At 37.3% G+C, this 26,554-nt stretch overlaps 2 long non-coding RNA genes and 1 other non-coding gene across 4 annotated transcripts in view; 1 reads left to right on the top strand and 2 right to left on the bottom strand.

Moving 5' to 3' along the window:
- The window catches only part of LOC129143936 (uncharacterized), an 812,938-nt gene that overhangs the window by 234,744 nt on the left and 551,640 nt on the right, over window positions 1-26,554 (top strand). The gene's annotated exons all lie outside the window — the stretch shown is intronic.
- On the bottom strand, window positions 20,407-20,513 carry LOC112209404 (U6 spliceosomal RNA). The gene has a single exon (XR_002944132.1). It is a non-coding gene; the product is annotated as a U6 spliceosomal RNA (small nuclear RNA).
- Window positions 23,692-25,328, bottom strand: LOC129143938 (uncharacterized). Its single transcript, XR_008547885.2, has 2 exons — window positions 25,151-25,328; window positions 23,692-24,071 (listed from the first exon to the last, which is right to left on the bottom strand). It is a non-coding gene; the product is annotated as an uncharacterized LOC129143938 (long non-coding RNA).

The raw sequence follows: 26,554 nt of genomic DNA, 5'->3' as shown, positions 1-26,554 counted from the left end.
CACATAATGAAAAGGAGTCATGACCGAATTATAAAATATGGATGCGCAAATTGCCAAACAGATAACATGTTCATGCCAAAATTTTTTATTTACAAGATCAGCAACTCATTCTTTCCAGTCTCAAATCACATATTAGTTTAATATGGCATTAAATACAGGCATTTAATATGGCATTAAATTCCCTTGAAAGATCATTTTTATTGGGTCCTTTGTTACTTTGAAATGATTTTTCATTTTCATGAATTTTCATTCTGTTACATTCAGTAGTTAGAGTGACTATTCTAGTAATTGAATAGGGCAGAATGGAAGCATAGCCCCATGTTCCTCCGATAGACTGGTTTTCAGAGTCTGCAGTTTTGAACTGGACAGTTATCTCTATTAAGTTTCTATCCCAAACTCTGTGTAGATTGTCTGAAAGGTTTTCAACCATTAATGGAAGGCTGGGATCTGAATTACAGGCATAAGAAACTAGACAGAAGCCATCAATCAATTGAATATCTAGATCATTGTTTAACATTTTTTGAATTTCTAACCACAGAGAAAAATTTTCCTAATATCCTTTCAGCCATTCAAACTTTTTGAAGTATATTCTCATAAACACATTTTTCTTTTCTTCTTTTTGCATCTAGGTTCTGTTTGCTTATTATTTATTTACTTATTCAACAGATACCTAATGGGAGCTTACTTTATGCCAGGCACAAAATACTAAGTGCTGAGTAAATAAGATCCCTGATCTCACGTATGTTCTAATAAGGGGAAAATGATAATAAACTTGCAGATAAATACATAAGAATTTTAGTTAGTGACAGATTATTGGGGGAGCCTTTTATAGATGGGGTAGTTTGAAAAAGGTAGTAATACTTGAGCCAGGACTTGAGCACTGTGAGCCGCTGTGAGGAAGAAATAGCCAGTGCAAAGGCCCTGAGGCAGGAACCAGCTGGGGAATGAAAGAACAGTGAAGCACCGTTACAATAAAAAAGTGGGGATACAAGATGAGGTCAAAAAGAAGGCAAGGGCCAGATAACACAGGGTCCTGCAGGTCACGGTAGAAATTTGAATTTCTTCTAAATGTGATATATCTAATCAGGGAGCGAAATACCTTTTTATCTTATAAAAATAACTCAGGCTCTGTGTAGAGAATCGAGCATGGTCAGCTAAGAGTGGAGTGAGGAAGAGCAGCTAGCAGACTGTTACATTAGTTCAGTCTAGGGATGATGACTGCTTATTAGAGTAATGCTTTTGACTGAAGGAATGATATGAAAATCATGAATATGCCTCTTTTAACAGACATTCTCAATTAAGAAGGCCACAACTATGACTCTTACAAAATGATTCTTGAACTTGTATTTTTTGGCCTTTATGTTCACATGTTCAGCACTTTCATTAGTTTCATTTCTCCCTGCTGTTAGGCCACTGCCTCCTTCAGCTCAGAACCACCGGGTTAGGTGATAGGTCAGGACAACTTACTTTTTATCAGGCTAAAGGCATCTGTCCCAGTTCAAATCCAGAGAGCAACCCTTGCTTGTTTCTGCCATTCCCTTATTTTTTCCCACAGCCTTCTCTTTCCCAGTTTCTCCTGCTTAATTTTCTGTCCCAAGTGGAACACAGTCTCCCAACTTCTCCCCTACTCAGCTGTCTACTCTGAAAAACACGCAGATGTCAGTTTTCATGCTGCTTTTCTGAGGGGTTTATTTTTGTTGTAGAGGAATACAGAGATGAATACAAATTTTAAAAACTGTAGAAAACTCCTCAAGTTATTTTACCCAAGGAAGGGAAAGTGGGGAAGTCATTCTCCTTTTCATTAAACCTTAAGTACAGCTGGAAGGGGCTGGACAGATTTTCAACACTTCTTTTTTTAAAAGGGAAGTCATATGTTGACATGACTGTTGACAAGAATATAATAAAACCTAACATTTAGTGAGCCATTGCTATGTGCCAAGCATTGTTGTAGGTATCTTCAAACTGAGGCATGTCGTATTGCTACCCCCTTCACAAATGAGAAAACTGAGGCACAGGGACATTAAGTAATTGGCTCCAGGTGAGGGGCCAACCTAGACATTTTTTGGTGTGTGTGTGACAGTCTTGCTCTGTCACCCAGGCTGGAGTACAATGGCTGGATCATGGCTCACTGCAGCCTTAACCTTCTGGGCTCAAGTGATCCTCCCATCTCAGCCTCTCAAGTAGCTGGGACCACAGGTGTGCACCACCACACTTGGCTAATTTTTGTATTTTTTGTAGAGATGGGGTCTCACTATATTGCCCAGGCAATATAGTGTCAAAACTCCTGAGCTTGAGCTATCAGCCTGCCTTGGCCTCCCAATGTGTTGTGATTATAGGTGTGAATCACCACGCTGGCCCAACCTAGAAATTAGACAGGTTTTTCCCTTCTCTAGGCGATGCTGCCTCTCCAGGTGAGATGACTTGGCAATCTGTAGAGAAGGCGGCCTTTGCAGAGATGGGCTGATGAGAGACTGGTCACACATCCTGCCTCCCAGGCCCTCCTCCTGTCTCTATCCCCTCCATGCTCAATCTGGTTTTACCTCTGGACTTCATTTAGTGTACCTCTCACTTAGGCTGTTTTTGATAAGTATCTCTATAAGTGAATAGTTGCAAAAATTAAAAGAAATATGCCCTTTCCCTTTGCCCCTCCCTTTGTCAGTGAATTTCTGACTTAGGCTGTCTCATACTTATTTGCTTCAATAGCTGCTCTCTGCTTCTCTGTGGATACTTACATTGTTTCTGAAGTGGGGACCAGGAAAGCAGCGCTCCCCAAGCTGTGGGGACACAAGGCTTTCCTCCACATGGCTCTCCTCCTCCTTGTGTGCTGGGCACATTCATTTATCAGCCTGTCCTTCTCACAGGTATCCTCTTGGTCACAGCAGGCTCCAGGAGATTACTTGTCTCACTACTGAATTTTCTTTATATGATTTTTTTTCTAAGTATGTATGAAATTATAGTCTTGAACTTTCCTTTTTCATACACAAACTAATCATTATGAAGCCCAATAATGATCCCTGAGGGAAAAACCACATGGAGCAAAAGGGCTCAGACGTGGAGTGAGGGTGTTTGACAAGACATCATTCCCGGACCTGTGGATACAGTTCTCTCCAGGGGTCAGTAAACTACATTTTTATGACTTGAATTTGTTTTTCGGGATATTACATCATAGTTTCCCCAAAGCACAATTGTGTGCTGTCATGTCCATTTTTCATGTTCCATATCATTCCTAGACTTAAAATTGTAAGCTCTGAGCATCATGTCTTACTGGTCTTATGACTTAAACACAGAAGAGGTGAAGGTTTAAAGAAAAACCAGACATACTCCATGAGCCAAAGGGACTGGTTTTCTATAATCTCTTTGATAAAAACCCTTTGACATTATTCTCATGGGTTACGTGACTATAGGCTGGTCAACTTGATTATTTTCCCTTGAGTATAATAAAAGTGTGTAGGAGAGATTCTCTTTAAATTTGAGATTTAAGTATGATTTCTCTCTCACAAGATAGAAGATGGATATATCTCATCATTTTATTTTTGAGAAAGAAAGTCTTTGGTGTTCATTGTTTAAGTTAAAGCAGTCCTGTTCTTGGGCCAAGAACAAGAAAAAAGAACAAAGGAAAGGACTGGAAACATTTACTTCTCAAAAAAGGATGAGAAATATTACTTTCTGTCTTCTAGTAAAAATCTGTTCTTCAGAAAGATTCAAATATTCCTTCACACTAAAGTGAAAGTGACCGAACACAGCTTAAATATGATTTCTCCCAAAGGAAGTTGTAGGTTTACATAGACCAAATCTTTACAGAGGACTCTCCCAATTCTTGATGTACCTATTTTTTTGGTCTGTTTGCTTCTATTTAAAATACATAATGAATTTTGTTCCAGAAAAAAAAATTTAAGGCCACATATTACACAATAAGAAAATAAATTTAAAAATAAGTAATTGAGAACATTAGGATGACTTTGAATATTCAGAGTTTTGGTTTTCAGAGAAAAGAGGAAATAACTGTATTTTGTTGTTAGAAAACTCTTATTTTACCTTGAAATCTTAGCAGAGCAGGGATGGGATGGGGTCACTAACTCCACCTACAGCAGACCAACCTTTCAACATATGTTAATAATTTTATGGTGAAAATATTTTTCTCTCTCAGCTTGTTTGAGCATTTAGTACAGTTCACTATTCCAGCTTTAGTTCTCCGGTAGCCTTCTCTTTGGTTACTTATTAACCTCCCTTTAAAGTACAACTTAGTCTAGAAAGGTACAAAGTTCAGTTACTGTTACTATTGTTCTTGAATATGATAATAAATAAGGCCACTGTATAACTGGAAATGCCTTCTAAAACATATTTGTAGATAAAACAGCTAGCCTGGGGGCATCGGCGCTGAACACGAGCTTTCTCAGAGGTAACCCTGCAGTAACAGGACAAAGCTGCCCGTGTGAATGGGAAGTTTGCATGATACCTGTACCCCAAATCGCCCATGTGCTTCACTCCCATCTTCCACCTTCTCCTTTCTCTATTATTATCCTTATAAGGATAGGATGTCAAAGGAGATCAAATATTGCCCCAGGGGAATCCAGAAGGAAGAAAGCAGTAGATGTCCTCCTCTCTATAGATATGTCTATTTTGAAATTCACTTAAGATGATGATTGCTCAGAATCCAGAATTCAAACCGAAAAAGGGGAAGTCAGTTTTCCCCCATTTGGAGTAGTGGAAAAAGTTGCCCTAGAACACTAGAGTAAGTTTCTAGATGCTATATCTGCCAACCGGAAAGAGACTGTGTCCCTTACTTGCCTTCCCAGAACCTAGAACAGTACCTGGAACATCATATGTGTTCAATAAACAGATAATGAGTGTAATGGGAGCTCTAAGGTACTTTTTAGATACAGGATATCCTTTAATTCTTACCTGTTAATTGAACACAAATAAGCTCCTGCTGCTTCTTATACTGTGTTGATCAAGGATGCTCAACTCTGGAATCTAATTGCCTGCATTCAAAACATGTCTTCCTCACTTACTAGCTGTATAATATGGGGAAATTGCTTAGTTCCTCTGTGGCTTAGTTTCCTTACTGTAAAGGGGTTGTTAGGAGAAGTAAATGACATATTAAATGCTTAGCACAGCACTAGACACCCTTAGCCTAATAAATGTTGGCCAGCAGCCACAGTATGTTAGCCCCAGCTTAAGTCTGATCTACTATAAAACTATAAAGGAAGGTTCTTTTTGGCTAGAAATAATAGGAATTTAAAGGAGTTAAACACAGATTCACATCTACGTGTGGCTTTTCAAGTCATGTAATAATAAAAGAGCATTGAAAAGGACTGCTTTCCAGAGAAAAGTAGGCAGATATCCAAAGTATTTTTGAGTCAGGAATAAATGTTGGTGAATTAGTCTGTTCAAAGAGATGTTTAGAATTATCTGCAACAAAATGAATTATTTTCCTACTATAATAAAAAATAAAAATAATTTTAAAAGCTTTATGAGATTTCACTTTGAAGTTATTTTTCTTTAACAAATATGCCATTCACTCAACAACTATTTATTTAGCAACTATGTGCTAAGTGTTGTGTTTGGTGCTAGTGCAGGAAAACGAAAAAGGAATAGAGCCTGTTTCTAATGACTTTAGAGAATAAATATTTAGCTAAATAGTACTCTCCAAAATAGTTATCCTGGGATCCTGCACATTAATTCCAATATTGCTGCTGTTGCTCGACACTTTGAAACAACTCTTGGGCAATGCCTTCAGAATCAATGCACGAGCCACACAGAAACAGCAATGACCACTTTACTTTTTGAAAGGACCAATATTCAGTGGATATTAAAAACCCATATTCTCCTTTATTGGTTGGTAAATGCCACAGCTCAGAAACCCCAAAGTGTCCACTCATCCCCACTCCTACATTTTTCCCTATGGGACCACCTAGAACATTTCAAACACCTCGTAATCCAGCTACTGTAGAGTTAATACATGGATCTGGGTTAAGGTCCTCCAGGTCCCTGCTCCAATACCACCAGTTCTGACTGCTCGGTGTTCAGCCTTAGCTATTGTTGAATATGTTGAATATTACCCCTAATATAAAGTGTCACAGTGCATCCCCCAATCTACTGTCCTGTCTACTTCTTTCTCCTTGATGCCCCCAGGGCCCCATCTCCTACGGTAGGTTGTTTTTAATTATTGATGAGACAAATCCAACTTTAAGGGGCAAAGTTTGGCTATCTTTTGAGATATTTGTTTAAAATAAGATGAAATAGCCTAAAGACAGTTCCAAAAGAGAGGTCCTAAAATTGTTCTGAGCAAAGGGAAATGTCATTGAAACTAGTCTGAGTTCTCCCAAGGTGACTACATAGAGGAGATGACATTCATTTTGTATGTAAATGCTGGTGCTTTTATGAATACAACCAATGATATCAGGCCAATTACTTTATCTTGCATATTAGATGAATGTCTAATTTTAGAAAAGTTGTATTTTAAAGTCACAAAATCTTCACTTAGGAGCATTCTTAAAACCTAATACATTTTTTTCCAGTTAATATGATATTATTAACATATAAAGGGTATGATAGACATATTTATCCCAGTAGCATTTTGGAATTCCTAATACCTACATATAAAAATAAAATAACAATGAATATTTTTTCCAGTGACATTATGATTCAGAATTATTCAACATTATATAAAATATGACATAATTTTGGAGGAAAGAGTTTTTCTCATGGGAAATGTAAATTCAGAAGAGAGTTGTAATAGATTATGCTTATTTTTAATAGGATGACTTGTATAAGAGGATTTATTTAATTTTGCTTTGTTATAAGACAAAAAACCAAAAATACAAATTAGCAAAACAAAACAAAACTTTCTGAAGACAAAATTTTTATTGATTGGTGGGACAGTTTTTGAGAGGCGTGAATATCTGGTATTTGTGCAAAAGATAGCATTGACTTTAGGTTGCATTGGCTGGAAAGTTGATAAATGGTGCTTAACCGGAGGAGCCAAGATGGCCGAATAGGAACAGCTCCCGTCTACAGCTCCCAGCGTGAGCGACGCAGAAGACGGGTGATTTCTGCATTTCCATCTGAGGTACCGGGTTCATCTCACTAGGGAGTGCCAGACAGTGGGCGCAGGCCAGTGGGTGCGCGCACCGTGCGCGAGCCGAAGCAGGGCGAGGCATTGCCTCACCTGGGAAGCGCAAGGGGTCAGGGAGTTCCCTTTCCTAGTCAAAGAAAGGGGTGACAGCCAGCACCTGGAAAATCGGGTCACTCCCACCCGAATACTGCGCTTTTCAGACCGGCTTAAAAAACGGCGCACCACGAGATTATATCCCACACCTGGCTCGGAGGGTCCTATGCCCACGGAGTCTCGCTGATTGCTAGCACAGCAGTCTGAGATCAAACTGCAAGGCGGCAGCGAGGCTGGGGGAGGGGCGCCCGCCATTGCCCAGGCTTGCTTAGGTTAACAAAGCAGCAGGGAAGCTCGAACTGGGTGGAGCCCACCACAGCTCAAGGAGGCCTGCCTGACTCTGTAGGCTCCACCTCTGGGGGCAGGGCACAGACAAACAAAAAGACAGCAGTAACCTGTGCAGACTTAAATGTCCCTGTCTGACAGCTTTGAAGAGAGCAGTGGTTCTCCCAGCACGCAGCTGGAGATCTGAGAACGGGCAGACTGCCTCCTCAAGTGGGTCCCTGACCCCCGAGCAGCCTAACTGGGAGGCACCCCCCAGCAGGGGCACACTGACACCTCACACGGCAGGGTATTCCAACAGACCTGCAGCTGAGGGTCCTGTCTGTTAGAAGGGAAACTAACAAACAGAAAGGACATCCACACCAAAAACCCATCTGTACATCACCATCATCAAAGACCAAAAGTAGATAAAACCACAAAGATGGGGAAAAAACAGAACAGAAAAACTGGAAACTCTAAAACGCAGAGCGCCTCTCCTCCTCCAGAGGAATGCAGTTCCTCACCAGCAACAGAACAAAGCTGGATGGAGAATGATTTTGACGAGCTGAGAGAAGAAGGCTTCAGACGATCAAATTACTCTGAGCTACGGGAGGACATTCAAACCAAAGGCAAAGAAGTTGAAAACTTTGAAAAAAATTTAGAAGAATGTATAACTAGAATAACCAATACAGAGAAGTGCTTAAAGGAGCTGATGGAGCTGAAAACCAAGGCTCGAGAACTACGTGAAGAATGCAGAAGCCTCAGGAGCCGATGCGATCAACTGGAAGAAAGGGTATCAGCAATGGAAGATGAAATGAATGAAATGAAGTGAGAAGGGAAGTTTAGAGAAAAAAGAATAAAAAGAAATGAGCAAAGCCTCCAAGAAATATGGGACTATGTGAAAAGACCAAATCTACGTCTGATTGGTGTACCTGAAAGTGATGGGGAGAATGGAACCAAATTGGAAAACACTCTGCAGGATATTATCCAGGAGAACTTCCCCAATCTAGCAAGACAGGCCAACATTCAGATTCAGGAAATACAGAGAACGCCACAAAGATACTCCTCGAGAAGAGCAACTCCAAGACACATAATTGTCAGATTCACCAAAGTTGAAATGAAGGAAAAAATGTTAAGGGCAGCCAGAGAGAAAGGTCAGGTTACCCTCAAAGGGAAGCCCATCAGACTAACAGCGGATCTCTCGGCAGAAACCCTACAAGCCAGAAGAGAGTGGGGGCCAATATTCAACATTCTTAAAGAAAAGAATTTTCAACCCAGAATTTCATATCCAGCCAAACTAAGCTTCATAAGTGAAGGAGAAATAAAATACTTTATAGACAAGCAAATGCTGAGAGATTTTGTCACCACCAGGCCTGCCTTAAAAGAGCTCCTGAAGGAAGTGCTAAACATGGAAAGGAACAACCGGTACCAGCCGCTGCAAAATCATGCCAAAATGTAAAGACCATCGAGACTAGGAAGAAACTGCATCAACTAACGAGCAAAATAACCAGCTAACATCATAATGACAGGATCAAATTCACACATAACAATATTAACTTTAAATGTAAATGGACTAAATTCTCCAATTAAAAGACACAGACTGGCAAGTTGGATAAAGAGTCAAGACCCATCAGTGTGCTGTATTCAGGAAACCCATCTCACGTGCAGAGACACACATAGGCTCAAAATAAAAGGATGGAGGAAGATCTACCAAGCAAATGGAAAACAAAAAAAGGCAGGGGTTGCAATCCTAGTCTCTGATAAAACAGACTTTAAACCAACAAAGATCAAAAGAGACAAAGAAGGCCATTACATAATGGTAAAGGGATCAATTCAACAAGAGGAGCTAACTATCCTAAATATATATGCACCCAATACAGGAGCACCCAGATTCATAAAGCAAGTCCTGAGTGACCTACAAAGAGACTTAGACTCCCACACATTAATAATGGGAGACTTTAACACCCCACTGTCAACATTAGACAGATCAACGAGACAGAAAGTCAAGAAGAATACCCAGGAATTGAACTCAGCTCTGCACCAAGCAGACCTAATAGACATCTACAGAACTCTCCACTCCAAATCAACAGAATATACATTTTTTTCAGCACCACACCACACCTATTCCAAAATTGACCACATAGTTGGAAGTAAAGCTCTCCTCAGCAAATGTAAAAGAACAGAAATTATAACAAACTATCTCTCAGACCACAGTGCAATCAAACTAGAACTCAGCATTAAGAATCTCACTCAAAACCGCTCAACTACATGGAAACTGAACAACCTGCTCCCGAATGACTACTGGGTACATAACGAAATGAAGGCAGAAATAAAGATGTTCTTTGAAACCAACGAGAACAAAGACACAACATACCAGAATCTCTGGGACGCATTCAAAGCAGTGTGTAGAGGGAAATTTATAGCACTAAATGCCCACAAGAGAAAGCAGGAAAGATCCAAAATTGACACCCTAACATCACAATTAAATGAACTAGAAAAGCAAGAGCAAACACATTCAAAAGCTAGCAGAAGGCAAGAAATAACTAAAATCACAGCAGAACTGAAGGAAATAGAGACACAAAAAACCCTTCAAAAAATCAATGAATCCAGGAGCTGGTTTTTTGAAAGGATCAACAAAATTGATAGACCGCTAGCAAGACTAATAAAGAAAAAAAGAGAGAAGAATCAAATAGACACAATAAAAAATGATAAAGGGGATATCACCACCGATCCCACAGAAATACAAACTACCATCAGAGAATGCTACAAACACCTCTACGCAAATAAACTAGAAAATCTAGAAGAAATGGATAAATTCCTCGACACACACTCTCCCAAGACTAAACCAGGAAGAAGTTGAATCTCTGAATAGACCAATAACAGGCTCTGAAATTGTGGCAATAATCAATAGTTTACCAACCAAAAAGAGTCCAGGACCAGATGGATTCACAGCCGAATTCTACCAGAGGTACAAGGAGGAACTGGTACCATTCCTTCTGAAACTATTCCAATCAATAGAAAAAGAGGGAATCCCCCCTAACTCATTTTATGAGGCCAGCATCATTCTGATACCAAAGCCAGGCAGAGACACAACCAAAAAAGAGAATTTTAGACCAATATCCTGATGAACATTGATGCAAAAATCCTCAATAAAATACTGGCAAACCGAATCCAGCAGCACATCAAAAAGCTTATCCACCATGATCAAGTGGGCTTCGTCCCTGGGATGCAAGGCTGGTTCAATATATGCAAATCAATAAATGTGATCCAGCATATAAACAGAGCCAAAGACAAAAACCACATGATTATCTCAATAGATGCAGAAAAAGCCTTTGACAAAATTCAACAACCCTTCATGCTAAAAACTCTCAATAAATTAGGTATTGATGGGACGTATTTCAAAATAATAAGAGCTATCTATGACAAACCCACAGCCAATATCATACTGAATGGGCAAAAACTGGAAGCATTCCCTTTGAAAACTGGCACAAGACAGGAATGCCCTCTCTCACCGCTCCTATTCAACATAGTGTTGGAAGTTCTGGCCAGGGCAATCAGGCAGGAGAAGGAAATAAAGGGTATTCAATTAGGAAAAGAGGAAGTCAAATTGTCCCTGTTTGCAGACGACATGATTGTATATCTAGAAAACCCCATCGTCTCAGCCCAAAATCTCCTTAAGCTGATAAGCAACTTCAGCAAAGTCTCAGGATACAAAATCAATGTACAAAAATCACAAGCATTCCTATACACCAACAACAGACAAACAGAGAGCCAAATCATGAGTGAACTCCCATTCACAATTGCTTCAAAGAGAATAAAATACCTAGGAATCCAACTTACAAGGGATGTGAAGGACCTCTTCAAGGAGAACTACAAACCACTGCTCAAGGAAATAAAAGAGGATACAAACAAATGGAAGAGCATTCCATGCTCATGGGTAGGAAGAATCAATATCGTGAAAATGGCCATACTGCCCAAGGTAATTTACAGATTCAATGCCATCCCCATCAAGCTACCAATGACTTTCTTCACAGAATTGGAAAAAACTACTTTAAAGTTCATATGGAACCAAAAAAGAGCCCGCATTGCCAAGTCAATCCTGAGCCAAAAGAACAAAGCTGGAGGCATCACACTACCTGACTTCAAACTATACTACAAGGCTACAGTAACCAAAACAGCATGGTACTGGTACCAAAACAGAGATATAGATCAATGGAACAGAACAGAGCCCTCAGAAATAACACCGCATACCTACAACTATCTGATCTTTGACAAACCTGAGAAAAACAAGCAATGGGGAAAGGATTCCCTATTTAATAAATGGTGCTGGGAAAACTGGCTAGCCATATGTAGAAAGCTGAAACTGGATCCCTTCCTTACACCTTATACAAAAATCAATTCAAGATGGATTAAAGATTTAAACGTTAGACCTAAAACCATAAAAACCCTAGAAGAAAACCTAGGCATTACCATTCAGGACATAGGCATGGGCAAGGACTTCATGTCCAAAACACCAAAAGCAATGGCAACCAAAGCCAAAATTGACAAATGGGATCTAATTAAACTAAAGAGCTTCTGCACAGCAAAAGAAACTACCATCAGAGTGAACAGGCAACCTACAACATGGGAGAAAATTTTCGCAACCTACTCATCTGACAAAGGGCTAATATCCAGAATCTACAATGAACTCAAACAAATTTACAAGAAAAAAACAAACAACCCCATCAAAAAGTGGGCAAAGGACATGAACAGACACTTCTCAAAAGAAGACATCTATGCAGCCAAAAAACACATGAAAAAATGCTCACCATCACTGGCCATCAGAGGAATGCAAATCAAAACCACTATGAGATATCATCTCACACCAGTTAGAATGGCAATCATTAAAAAGTCAGGAAACAACAGGTGCTGGAGAGGATGTGGAGAAATAGGAACACTTTTACACTGTTGGTGGGACTGTCAACTAGTTCAACCATTGTGGAAGTCAGTGTGGCGATTCCTCAGGGATCTAGAACTAGAAATACCATTTGACCCAGCCATCCCATTACTGGGTATATACCCAAAGGACTATAAATCATGCTGCTATAAAGACACATGCACACGTATGTTTATTGCAGCATTATTCACAATAGCAAAGACTTGGAACCAACCCAAATGTCCAACAATGATAGACTGGATTAAGAAAATGTGGCACATATACACCATGGAATACTATGCAGCCATAAAAAATGATGAGTTCATGTCCTTTGTAGGGACATGGATGAAATTGGAAACCATCATTCTCAGTAAACTATCGCAAGAACAAAAAACCAAACACCGCATATTCTCACTCATAGGTGGGAATTGAACAATGAGATCACATGGACACAGGAAGGGGAATATCACACTCTGGGGACTGTGGTGGGGTGGGGGGAGTGGGGAGGGATAGCATTGGGAGATATACCTAATGCTAGATGACGAGTTAGTGGGTGCAGCGCACCAGCATGGCACATGTATACATATGTAACTAACCTGCACAATGTGCACATGTACCCTAAAACTTAAAGTATAATAAAAAAGAAAAAAGAAAAAAAAATGGTGCTTAACCAAAAGTTTTACTCATTCAGCTGCTAAATCAGTGGTATGAAAATTAGATCTTTTTCCCTAATGATAGTGAATCCAGTAGATAGCATTAATTCCTCCCATAATATTGACTATTGAACTGAGATGTATTTGTTGAATGAATGAGTGCATAGTTGATCATTATTAAGAATTATATATCTTTTTGAATCCTTTCTTAGGACTTCATTTATTTTAAATATAATAATTTTTATTGATTTTTCTTGCAAAAATAATTACAAGTTCATATAAAATTTCTACAACTGAGATAAGCAAAAAGATTACTCACAGTTCCCACCATCTGTAAATAACCACCTTAGCATCTTTGTGTGTGTCTTGACATCTATTTTCTGTTTTTTTAGGTGTAGGTGTATATGTGACTGTGTTTGATTTACAAAAAAAGATCACATTATGCACAACCTTTTTTTTTTACATAATATATCGTGATCATCTTTCCACATATGCCCTTAAATAGTCTTCTACAGCATTATGTTTAGTGACTGCATTGTTTCACCAGTCTTCTGTTATTGGGCATTTAGGTTGCTTTTAATCTTTTCATTATTATGGTGTAGAGACTTTTAGCTATTCCACGAATTTTTTTTTTTTTTGCTTTTTTGTAGAATTATTTCCTTGGACAGCTTAGTTAAGTCTGTGGATCCCTTCTCAGAATAATATGTTCTTTTTCATAGAAAATACAGGGTTACAAAGGACACAAATTATATTGAAAGGGTTACAAAAATATTTTTTAAATTTGTGACATATGTGTTTATTTGTAAACATTTGATCTAGTGGCACATCTAATTTTAACTAGTGATGAGCATAAATGAAATTTGATATACCTGAAACAATTAAAATGCAATATAAAAGTAGCTGCTGTTCTCTTTATTTCATTGTGATTTCCTGCTTACTTTAATAATAGAAGAAAATGCTAAATTTCAGTTAGAGGTTAATTAAAATAAATATATGCAATATTTTTCCTGCCTAAACTCATGGATCACTTGATTTTATCCACAAACCCTCATAGCCACATATCTCAGATTAAGAACCTCTGTGAATATATCAGATGAACTTGGAAGCATTTAATAATAATAATAAGGGAGAAGTACCTATGTTCCCCAAAGATGTGCAATATGGACTTTAAAAAGTTGGTACTAAACTTAGTGAAACTGATGGAGGTTGAGAAATCATAATCTGTAACACAAATAGACCGGGCTGATGAGTAATGGTGGAAGAAACCTAGGAGGAGTTGTGGGAAGCTAATTATGACTAGGGTTTCGAAGGAATGGAACAGCAGAGAAAAACCCTGCTATTTCAGGCTTCTAATGAAAAGACATTGTGTTATTGAAAAGGGGAGAGTGATCTTTTCTCTTAACTTAGTAAAACCCAAATGTCCCAGTCTCAACAACCAATGACTGCCATATATTTTCTTATTTCCTCTTAATACCCAAGTGATATGAACCCCAGTCTTACAGACCAGCCTGATTGCAGGAAACTGGCCCCTTCCCTCACAGGTTTCATCCGCTTTCCAGCACCAAGCAGGTGCTGGTTTGAGTGTGTCCAGGATAGAGCAGCTGTTTCCTGATGTTTTATTTAGGCTTTCTACAAAGCTACCACACAGCTATCTCTGTTGTAATGACCTTTGTGAGGTGTCTACACTGATGCACAAAGATGATTTTACCATCTCTATGACTCTTGGGTAAGGAGGACAGGGATTCTCTTTGTAAACTTAGCTACTTTGTCCAAAGTGAAAACTAGGTCCTCTCCTAATTCCACACAGTAGAAACCAGGCTACAGGTTCCCACAAAACTTCATGGAGCATGGGGTGTAGGCAGGCGTAATGTTGGGAAGTACCACACAGAATAGATGACATCCAAGACATCCTCTAGCCCTGTCCCAGGGTTGCTAAAGGGACTGCTGCTCACCCTCCAGCTCAGTCTGGGAGTATTTAAATCCTCCCAGAAGGCCCACAGAAAGAAGTGAGTTTTCCTTCTCCAGTGAAAGTCCCCCTGCCCCTGCCCCCAGAATCTGTATATTTTCAGTTCAGGCTTCTCCTAGGATTGACAGTGGTAATACCATATCAGGAAGACTCCAGCTGTACCTACAGAGGTTGGCCTATGATCTTCAGGGCTACACATAATTTGCATCAGAATTTGTTAGTCCAGCATCTATATATTCTGGATTATTTAGTCCTCAATAGCATTATGAGTATGAATTCCAAAGTTCAACCTGTTTCTTTTTTACATTTCCTTTCCAGTATGTGGTAAAGCTTATATCTGCATATCCTTTTTATAGTCTTTAAATTCAAGTCTTCTCAAACAACTGACGTGACAAGGACAAATACGCCATCTCTTTTGTTCATTTTCTAATTCAATGGTTTGTTTTTTCACTCCTGAGTTTTAAGTGTTCTTTATACATTCTAGATACTAGCCCTTTGTTAAATATGTGGTTTGCAAGTATTTTCTCCCCAGTCTGTAGCTTGTCTTTTCAGCCTCTTTATGGTCTTTCGCAGAGCAAACATTTTCATTTTGATGAAACCCACTTTATCAATTTTTCCTTTTATGAATTGTGCCTCTGGTGTCAAGTCTAAGAACTCTTTCTTTAAACTTTTATTTCAGGCTCAGGTTTGTTCTGTAGATAAATTGTGTGTTATGGGGGGGTAGTGTACATATGATTTCATCACTTAGGTAATAAGCATAGTACCTGATAGGCAGTTTTTTGATCCTCACCCTTCTCCCACCCTGCACAAGTAGGCCTCCGTGTCTCTTGTTCCCTTCTTTGTGTCTGTGTTTACTCAATGTTTAGCTCCCACTTATAAGTGAGAACATTTGGTGTTTGGTTTTCTGTTACTGTGTTAGTTCATTTAGGAAAATGGTCTCCTGCTCCATACATGTTGCTGCAAAGGACATGATCTCATTCTGTTTTTATGGCTGTGTAGTATTCTATGGTATATATGTAGCACATTTTCTTTATCCAGCCTATGACTGATAGGCATTTAGGTTGATTACAGGTCTTTGCTATTGTGAATAGTACTTTGACAAACATACATGTGCATATGTCTTTATAGTAGAATGATTTATATTCCTTTGGGTATATACCCAATATGAGATTGCTGGGTGCTGGGTCAAATGGTAGCTCTATTTTTAAATACTTTGAGAAATCACCAAACTGCTTGAAATTAGTGGCTGAACTAATTTACAACAGTGTGTAAGTGCTCCCTTTTCTCTGCAGCCTTGCCATCATCTGCTATTTTTTTTAAACATTTTAATAGCCATTCTGAATGATGTCGGATAGTATCTCATTGTGGTTTTAATTTGCATTTTTCTAATGATTAGGGATGTTGAGAATTTTTTGAATGCTTTGTGGCTGTGTATATATCTTCTTTTGAAACGTGTTTATGTCTTTTGCCCCCTTTTTAATGGTGTTATTTGTTTTTAGATTGTTAAGTACCTTATAGATTATAGATAGTAGACTTTGTCAGATGCATAGGGTGCAAATATTTTCTCCTGTTGTGTGAGTTGTCTATTTACTCTGTTGATAGTGTCTTTTGCTGTTCAGAAGCTCTTTAGTTTAATTAGGTCCCGCTTGTCAATTTTTGTTTTTCTTACAATTGCTTCTGCCATCTTCATCATAAAATCTCTGCCAAGGCCTATGTCTAGAATGGTATTTCCTAGGTTTTCTTCTGGGATATTTATAATTTTTGGTTTTATACTTAAGTGTTTAATCCTTCTTGAGTTGATTTTTGTATATGGTATAAGAAAGGGGTCCAGTTTCAATCTTCTGCATATGGCTAGCCAGTTCTCCCAGAACAGTTTATTTAATAGGCAATTCTTTCCCCATTGTTAATTTCTGTCAGTTGTGTCAAAGATCAGATGGTTGTAGGTGTGCGGCTTTATTCCTGGGCTATTTTGGTCCTTTGGTCTATGTGTCTAATTTTGTACCAGTATCATGCTGCTTTAATTACTGTAGTCTTGTGGTACAGTTTGAAGACGGATAATGTGATGCCTCCGGCTTGTTCTTTTTGCTTAGGATTGTCGTGGCTATTTGGGCTCTTCATATTAGTTCTCTATGAAGTTTAAAATAGTTTTCTCTAATTCTGTGAAAAATGTCGTTGGTAGTTTGATAGGAATAGCATTGAATCTGTAAATTGCTGTGGGCAGTATGGCCATTTTAACAATATTGATTCTTCCTATCCATGAGCATGGAATATTTTTCTATTCATTTGTGTCATCTCTGACTTCTTTGAGCAGTGTTTTGTAGTTCTTGTAGAGATCTTTCATCTCCCTGGTGAGTTTCATTCCTAGGTATTGTATTTTTTTGTGGCTATTGTGAATAGGATCACATTCTTGATTTGGCCCTCAGCTTGGACATTATTACTGAATAGAAATGCTACTGATTTTTGCACATTGATTTTGTATCCTGAAACTTTGCTGAAGTTGTTTATCAGATTTAGGAGCTTTTGGGCAGAGACTATAGGGTTTTCTCAGTATAGAATCATATCATTTGCAAACAGAGATAGTTTGACTTCCTCTCTTCCTATTTGGATGCCTTTTATTTCTTTCTCTTGCCTGGTAACTCTGGCTAGGATTTCCTGTACTGTGTTGAATAAGAGCGGTGAAAGGGGGCATCTTTGTCTTGTTCTGTTGTCAAGGGGAATACTTCCAGCTTTTGCCCATTCAGTAGGATGTTGGCTGTGAGTTTGTCATAGATAGCCCTTATTATTTTGGAATATGTTTCTTCAATGCCTGGTTTGTTGCAAGTTTTTAACATGAAGGGATGCTGAATTTTATTGACTGCCTTTTCTGCATCTATTGAGATGATCATGTGGTTTTTGTTTTTCATTCTGTTTATGTGATGAATCACATTAGTTTGTGTATGTTGCACCAACCTTGCATTCCAGGGATAAAGCCTACTTGATGGCAGTGGGTTAGCTTTTTGATGTACTGCTGGATTTGGTTTGCTATTATTTTGTTGAGGATTTTTGCATCTATGTTCATCATGGATATTGGCCTGAAGTTTTTGTTGTTGTTGTGTCTCTGCCAGGTTTTGGTATCAGGATAATGCTGGCTTTATAGAATGAGCTGGGGAGGAGTCCCTCCTTTTCAACTTTTTGGAAAAGTTTAAGTAGAAATGGTACCAGCTCTTCTTTATGTGTCTAGTAGAATTCAGTGTGAATCCATCTGGTTCTGGGCTTTTTCTGGTTGTTAGGCTTTTTATTAGGGATTCAATTTTGGAACTCATTATTGGTCTGTTCCAGATTTGAATTGCTTCCTGGTTCAGTTTGGGAAGTTGTATGTTTTCATGAATTTAGCTCTTTCTTGCAGGTTTTCTAGTTTGTGTGCAGGTTTTCTAGTTTGTGTGCATACATGTGTTCATAATAGCCTCTGATTTTTTTTTTTTTTCTGTATTTCTGTGGGGTCAGTGGTAATGTCCCCTTTGTCATTTCTGATTGTGTTTATTTGGATCTTCTCCCTTTTTTTTTTCTTTATTAGTCTAACTAGCAGTTAATCTATCTTATTTATCATTTCAAATAGCCAACTTATGGTTTTATTGATCTTTTGTATGCTTTTCTGCATCTTAATTTCTTTTAGTTCAGTTCTGATTTGGGTTATTTCTTGTTCTGTTAGCTTTAGGATTGGTTTGCTCTTGTTTTTCTAGTGCCTCAAGGTGTGATGTTAGGTTACTAATATGAATGAGATCTTTTTAACTTTTCAGTGTGGGTGTTTGATGTTATAAACTTTCCTCTTAATACTGCTTTAACTGTGTCCCAGAGATTCTGGTATGCTATATCTTTGTTCTCATTAATTTCAGAGAATTTCCTGATTTTTGCTTTAATTTCATTGTTTACCCAAAAATCATTCCAGAGAAGACTGTTTAATTTCCATGTAATTGTATGGTTTTGAGTAATCTTCTTGGTACTGTTTTCCATTTTTATTGCACTATGGTCTGAGAGTGTGTTTGGTATGATTTTTTTTAAATTTCCTGAAAATTGTCTTATGGCTGATTATATGATCAATTTTAGAGTATATGACATGTGCAGCTGAGAAGAATGTATGTTCTGCTCTTTTGGGGTACAGAGTTCTGTAGATATCTGTTAGGTCTATTTGGTTACATGTTGAGTTCAGGTCCTGAATATCTTTGTTAGTTTTCTGCCTTAATGGTTTATTACGTTGGTGGGATGTTGACATCTCCTATTATTATTGTATTGTTATCTATGTGTCTTCACAGGTCTCTAACAAGTTGTTTTATGAATCTGGGTGCTCCTGTGTTGGGTGCATATATATTTAGGGTAGTTAGTTCTTCCTGTTGAATTGAACCCCTTACCATTATGTAATGCCTTTGTCTCTTCTGATATTTGTTGGTTTAAAGTCTGTTTTGTCTGAAATTAGAATAGGAGCCCCTCCCTTTTTTTTTCTGTTTTTCATTTGCTTGGTAGATTTTTTTCCATCCGTTTACTTTGAGCTTATTGTGTCATTGTATGAGATGGGTCTCTTGAAGACAGGACACAGTTAGGTCTTACTTCTGTATCCAACTTGCCACTCTATGCTTTTTAATTGAGCATTTAGTACATTTACCTTCAAGATTAATATTGATATGTGCAGATTTGATCCTGTCATCATGTTATTAGCTGGTTATTATGCAGACTTGATTGTGTAGTTGCTTTATAGTGTCAATGGTCTATGAAATTAAGTGTGTTTTTTTAGTGGCCAGTAAGTCTTTCGTTTCCATATTTAGCACTCCCTTAAGGACCTCTTGTAAGGCAGGTCTGGTGATAATTAATTTCTTTAGTGTTTGCTTGTCTGAAAAGAATCTTATTTCTCCTTTACATATGAAGTTTAGTTTGGCTGGATATGAAATTTTTTATTGGAGTTTCTTTTCTTTAAGAATATTGAATATAACCGCACCCCCCACCCACCCCACCCAATCTCTTCTGGCATGTAGGATTTCTGCTGAAAAGTCCATTATTAGCCTGTCAAATTTCCCTTTGTAGGTGACCTTCCCCTTCTATCTTCCTTTATATTTTTCCTTTTATGTCAGTCTTGGAAAATCTGAAGACTGTGTGTCTTGGGGGTGGTTGTCTTGTACAGTATCTCACAGGCATTTTTTACATTTTCTGAATTTAAATATTGGCCTCTGTAGTGAGGTTGGGGAAATTTTCATGGATGATATACTCAAATATGTTTCCAAGTTGCTTATTTTCTCTCTCTCTTTCAGGGATGCCAATGAGTCATAGATTTGGTCTATTTATGTAATCCCATAATTCTCATAGGTTTTTTTTTCATTAAGATATTGTCTTTTCTTTATATTTGTCTGACTGAGTCAGTTCAGACAACCAGTCTTTGAACTCTGAGAGTCATTCCTCAGCTGGGTCTATTTTGAAAATTATGGAACGCCTCATGAATATGTGTGTCATCCTTGTTCAAGGGCCATGCTAATCTTCTCTGTATCATTCCAGTTTTAGTATATGTGCTGCCAAAGAGAGCACAAATCTAAGAATTCTTTGCCTACAACTCAATCCCAAAATTTTCATCCAATTTTTTTCTAACACAGAATGCAAAACAGTTTAGCAAATTACACTTTAGTCTGCAATCCATTTTGGGTTAATTTTTATGTGTAATAAAATGTGAGGTGTATGTTGAAGTTCATATTTATTTTCCCATAGATGTGCAATTGCTCCAGTGCCATATATTGAAAAGGCTGTTCTTCCTCCATTGAATTGCTTTTGCACCTTCATCAAAAGTCAGTTAGGCATATTTGTTTGGCTCTATTTCTGGGTGTTCTGTTCAGTTCCACTGATATATGTGTCTGCCCTTCTACCAATATTATACAATTTTGATTACTATAGCTACATAATAAGTCTTGAAATTAAAAAGACTGATTTCTTTCACTTTATTAAAAAATTTAAAGCTGTTTTTCTTCCTTTACTTTTTTATATAAATGTGAGAAAGATGTTGCCCATATCTACAACAATTCTGCCTGGGATTTTGAAAGGAATTGGATTAAACCTATATATCTATTTAGGGAAAATTAATATCCTTAATATGTTGAGTCTACCAGTCATTAAATACAGCCTGTCTCTCTATTTAGATTTTTTTTATTTCCTTCATCGGCATTTTGTAACTTTCAGCACATAAATACTGTTTATGTTTTGTTGAATTTACATTCAAGTACTTCATTTTTTGAGTGATTGTAAGTTGTATTTTTAATTTTGGTGTTTATGTGTTCATTGCTAGTATAATGAAATAGAATCCATTTTTGTATGTTCATTTTCTATCCTATGACCTTGTTGAACTCACTTAGTATTTTTAGGAGATTTCTTGTAGATTCCTTAGGAACTTTTGTGTAGACAATTATACCTAAAAATAGAATTAGTCTTGTTTCTTTCTTCCTAATCAATGTAATTTTTATTTCCTTTTCTTGATATATTGTATTGAATAGAACTTCCAGTAATATGGGTGAGTAAGAGTGATAAAAGCAGATGTCTTTGTTTTATTTCTGATCTTTGAGGGAAAGCGTTAAATTTTTCATCATTAAGTATAATAGTGGCTTTAACCAGTTGAGGAAATTCACTTCTATTTCTAGTTTTCTGAGAGCTTTTGGTATGAATTAGTGTTGAATTTTTTCAAGTGCTCATTCTCAAGTGGAATGATCATGTGATATTTTTCTTTAGTCTGTTAAATGGTGGATTACACTGATTGATTTTCAAATATTGAACTAACCTTACATCCCTGAAATTAGCCCACTTTGTCATGGAATATACTTAATTTCTCTAAAATATTATTGAATTCTATTTGCTTATATATTCTTAAGAACTTTTACATGTATTTTCATGAGTGATATTGGCTAATGATTTTCTTTTTTTGTACTATCTCCCTATGATTTTGATATCAGGGTAATAATAGCTTCATAAAATGAATTAGGCATGTTATCTTATATTTTCTGGAGGAAAGTGTGTAAAGTTGGTGTTAATTCTTCTGTAAACATTGGGAATAATTCTCCAGTGAAACCATCTGGGCCTGATAATTTATTTTGGGAGAACTTTAAGATTATGAATTCAATTTTCTTAATAGTTATTGGACTACAGAAATTATTTCATTCTGAATTAGTTGTTGTACTTTGTGATTTTCAAGGAATTGGCCTATTTCATCAAAATTGCTAGAGTTTTGCATGTAGAATTGCCACAGTATTCCCATATTATCTTTTTACTATCTGCAGGATCTGTCATGATATTCCCTGTTGTATTAGTATTGGTAATTTGTGGATTTTCTTTTTTTTCCCTTTGTCAGTCTTGCTAGAGTTTTGTCAATGTAATTGATCTTCTCAAAGGGTGAGGTTTTAGTTTTATTGATTTTTTGTATTGTTTTTCTGGCTTCACATTAATTTGCGGTTAATGATTTCTGAATTTTATTTTCTTCTATTTATTTTGTGTTCATTTTTCTTTTCTTTGTCTAGGTTCTTGAGGTAGGAGTTTAGGTTACTGATTTCAGACTGTTTCTCTGTTCTAATGTAAGCATTTAATGCTGTAAATTTCCCTCTAAGCACTGCTTTAGCTGTGTCCCACAAATTTTTATATGCTGTACTTTCATTTTTATTCAGTTCTTTTGGAACTTCCTCTTTGATCCATGGATTATTTAGAAATGCATTGTTTATCACTCTGTTGTTGATTTCTAGTTTTCTTCCATTGTAGTCAGAGAACACACTTTGTATGGTTTCAATCCTTTAAATTTGTTGAGGTTTGTTTTATGGTCTAGGATATGATCTATCTCAGTATAGGTTCCATGGGCTCTTGAGAAGAATGTGTATTCTGCTGTTTGTCTGGTGGAGTGTTCCATAAATGTCAATTAGATCCTATTGGTTGATACTGTTGTTGAGTTTTCTATATTCTTGCTGATTTTCTGCCTAGTTATTATATCAATTGTTGAAAGAGGGCTATTGAAGTTTACAACTGTAATTGTAGATTTGTCTATTTCTCTTTTCAGTTTCACCAGTTTTTGTTTCAGATATTTCATAACTCTGTTGCTTTTTGTACACACATTTACGACTTCTATGTTCTCTTGGTAGAGTCACCCTTCTAACATTATGTAGGGCCAGGCTCAGACAATGATCCATGCCCGTAATCCCAGTGCTTTTGGAGGCCAAGGTAGGAGGACTGCTTGAGGCCAGGTATTTGAGACCAGCCTGGGCAACAAGGTAATATCCCATCTCTACAAAAAATAAAATAAATTAGCCGGGCATGGTGGTGCACACCTGTAGTCCTAGCTACTCCAGCGGCTGAGGCAGGAGGATTGCTTCAGCCCAGGAGTTGAAGGCTGTAGTGAGCTATGATCATGCCACTGCGCTCCAGCCTGAGTGACAGAGTGATATGCTATCTCTAAAATAATAATAATAATAAATTTTAAAAAATATTGTGTAATGTCACTCTGTATCTGGTAAATTTCTCTGCTCATAAGTCTATTTTATCTGATATTAATATAACTATTCCCAGTTTCTTTTGATTAACTTTTACATAATATGTCTTTTTCTATCCATTTACTTGTTATATTTATTTCAAATATTTGAAGTAAGTTCCTTGTAGACAGCAGGTAATTGAGTCATGTTTTTAATATGTTCTGCTAATCTTTGTCTCTTAATTGGTGTATGTGGACACACTTTTATCCATATAATTTACTTCTTTAAAATTTAATAATTAACTAATGCATACACAATGTATAAAATCTTAAAGATACTAAAGAGTATCTGATATTAAAAACATTGGACTGAGCATGGTGGTTTATGCCTATAATCCCAGCACTTTGAGAGGCAGAAGCAGAAGGATCATCTTGAGGCCAGGAGTTTGAGACCAGCTTGGGCAATGTAGTGAGATCCTGTATCTCCAAAAATAATTATATACATATATAAGCTGGGTGTGATGGTACATGCCTGTAGTTCCAGCTACTTGGGTGGCCAACGTGGGGGAATCTCTTGAATCCAGAAGTTCAATGCTGTAGTAAGCTATGATCATACCATTGCACTCCAGCTTGGGTAGCAGAGTAAGACCTTGTCTCTAAAAAAGAAAAAAAATATATTAAAAGGTCAATCCCGTTCCATTCCACCTCTTTCCCCAGTCCTCCCATCCCCTTCCCAAGAGGTAACCATGTTTTCCAGTTTTATGTTGTCTTCTATCAGAGTTAGTCTACATAATGAAAACATATACAGAACTATACAAAATACAAATGAGAACAAAGTATATATACTGTTCTACTTGTTGTCTTATATATAATTAATAGCAAATCTTGAAGATCTTTTTGTATTGGTACATATAGAATACTGGCAACATTTAAATAAAAATATTTCCTTCCAGCTTCAAAAGTCTTAGAAGTCAATCTCAGGAAGTATGTTCTCTTACAGAAGATTAAATCTAAAAATCTACATGAGTTGAAACATTTAAGGAGCAGAATGGAGATTGTAACTTATAATGAAATATGTAAATTGGTAAATATTTAGAGCATGAATAAGAAATAATTTTGAAGAAACATGATGGCAATCTATTTATAAGCCATACATTTCCGGAGAGTTGTGAAGTTACTTACCAGCAACTGCCTATATTGCTAACAATAATGGAGTAAGACCAAGAAAAGAAAAGGCAATATTTTAAGTCAAAATTTAGCTCTGGAAACTTTGTGAAATACTTCATGTCAGTATTACCTTATTATTGTTATTACCCAAATGGAGGAAAGCCTAATACTCCATGAAATAAAACAAAATTCTAGATCTTAGAACTTTTCTAAGTTCTGAATGAATTGCAAAATAAAGACTGGGCGATTCATCTATTTAAACAAAGACATGTTAGCTACTTACTGTGTTTGAGACACAGTTCTAGTCAATGAATAAGATAGACAAGGTCTCTGCAATCTTGGAGCTTACATTCTGGGGAAGGCAGTGAGAGGAGAGAAAATTAAAACGTAAAAACAACACAAAACAAAAAAGCTAGGTAGTGGTATGCACTGTGATGAGAACAAAGCAGGGTTATGTTTTACCAAGACACAAGAAGATTGTTTTATAGTATTTGGTGTTAGAAGATGATGTTACACTGAGAAGCTCAGGAAACCATATCCATAATCCAAGAAAAAGTCTTTTGCTTACATTTCTGAAGTTTGCTCTGTCCTCCTCTGACCTCTTTCTGGCCAAATTCTTAAAGCCATAGTGTAATTCCACATTCTTGGTAAAGCCTTCTAAAATATTCCTGCCAGGAAGAAGAGAGTGCACCTGATGTAGTAGCCACTGTAAGAACTGTATTGGAGAATGATCCGATTGGCTAGTGCAAGAGGGATTGCAGAGAAGAAGAAACCACAAGCAGAAAAACCAGATGAGGAAATTAAGCTAAATATTAACTATCTCAGGAATATTCCCAGAAGTGACTGCTAAATTTAAATCCCTGCTCACAATGAAATACTGTACAGCAGGGGTTCTCAAACTTTTTGGTCTTAGGACCCTTACAGCCTTAAAAATTATTGAGAACTCCAAAGAACTTTCAATTATGTGGGTTATAACTACTGATACTTACTGTATTATAACTTGAAACTGAAAAAATTTTTAAATATTTATAAACATTTAAAAATAATAAACCCATTGTAAGCTAATGTAAATAGCATGTTTTTATTAAAAATCACTTTGTTTTCCAAAGCAAAAAATGTAGTGAGAAGAGAGGCCTTCTTTTACATTTTAATATCTGGCTTATGAGAAAATAGCTGAGTTTCTCATTTCTGCTTCTCCATTTAATCTGTTGGTGTATATTTTATTTAAAGTACAGTTAACCCTTGAAGAACGTGGGTCTGAACTGTGCAGGTCCACTTATACATGGATTTTTTTCTAATAAAAGTTGCAAATATGCCTGTCTCTCCTACCTCCTTATTCACCGCCTCTACTTCTTCTGCCTTAACCGCTCATGAGTCAGCAAGACCAACCGTTCCTCTTCCTCCTTCTTCTCAATCTGCTCAGCATGAAGATGATGAGGATGAAGACGTTTATGATGATCCACTTTCACCTAATAAATAGTAAATATATTTTTCTCTTATAATTTTCATTTATTTATGTATTTGTTGAGACAGAGTCTTGCTCTGTCACCCAGTCTGGAGTGCAGTAGCATGATCTCAGCTCACTGCAACCTCTGCCTCTCGGGTACAAGTGATTCTCATGTCTCAGCCTCCCGTGTAGCTGGGACTACAGGCACATGCCACCACGCCCAGCTAATTTTTGTATTTTTAGTAGAGATGGGTTTTTTCCATGTTGGCCAGGCTGGTCTCGAACTCCTGGCCTCAAGTGATCTGCTCACCTAAGCCTCCCAAAGTGCTGGAATTACAGGTGTGAGCCACTGTACCTGGCCATGATTTTCTTAATAAGATTTATTTTCTCTAGCTTGCTTTATTGTAAGAATACAGTATATAGGACATAAACAAAATATGTGATTTGACTGTTTATGTTATCAGTAAAGCTTCTGGTCAATAGTAGGCTATTAGCAGTTAAGTTTTGGGGGAGTCAAAAAAGTTA

Source organism: Pan troglodytes, chromosome 4 (genome assembly GCF_028858775.2).
Source record: "Pan troglodytes isolate AG18354 chromosome 4, NHGRI_mPanTro3-v2.0_pri, whole genome shotgun sequence".
Taxonomy (NCBI): domain Eukaryota; kingdom Metazoa; phylum Chordata; class Mammalia; order Primates; family Hominidae; genus Pan; species Pan troglodytes.
The sequence above is the reverse complement of the archived record's forward strand: the minus strand, read 5'-3'. Positions and strand labels throughout refer to the sequence as shown.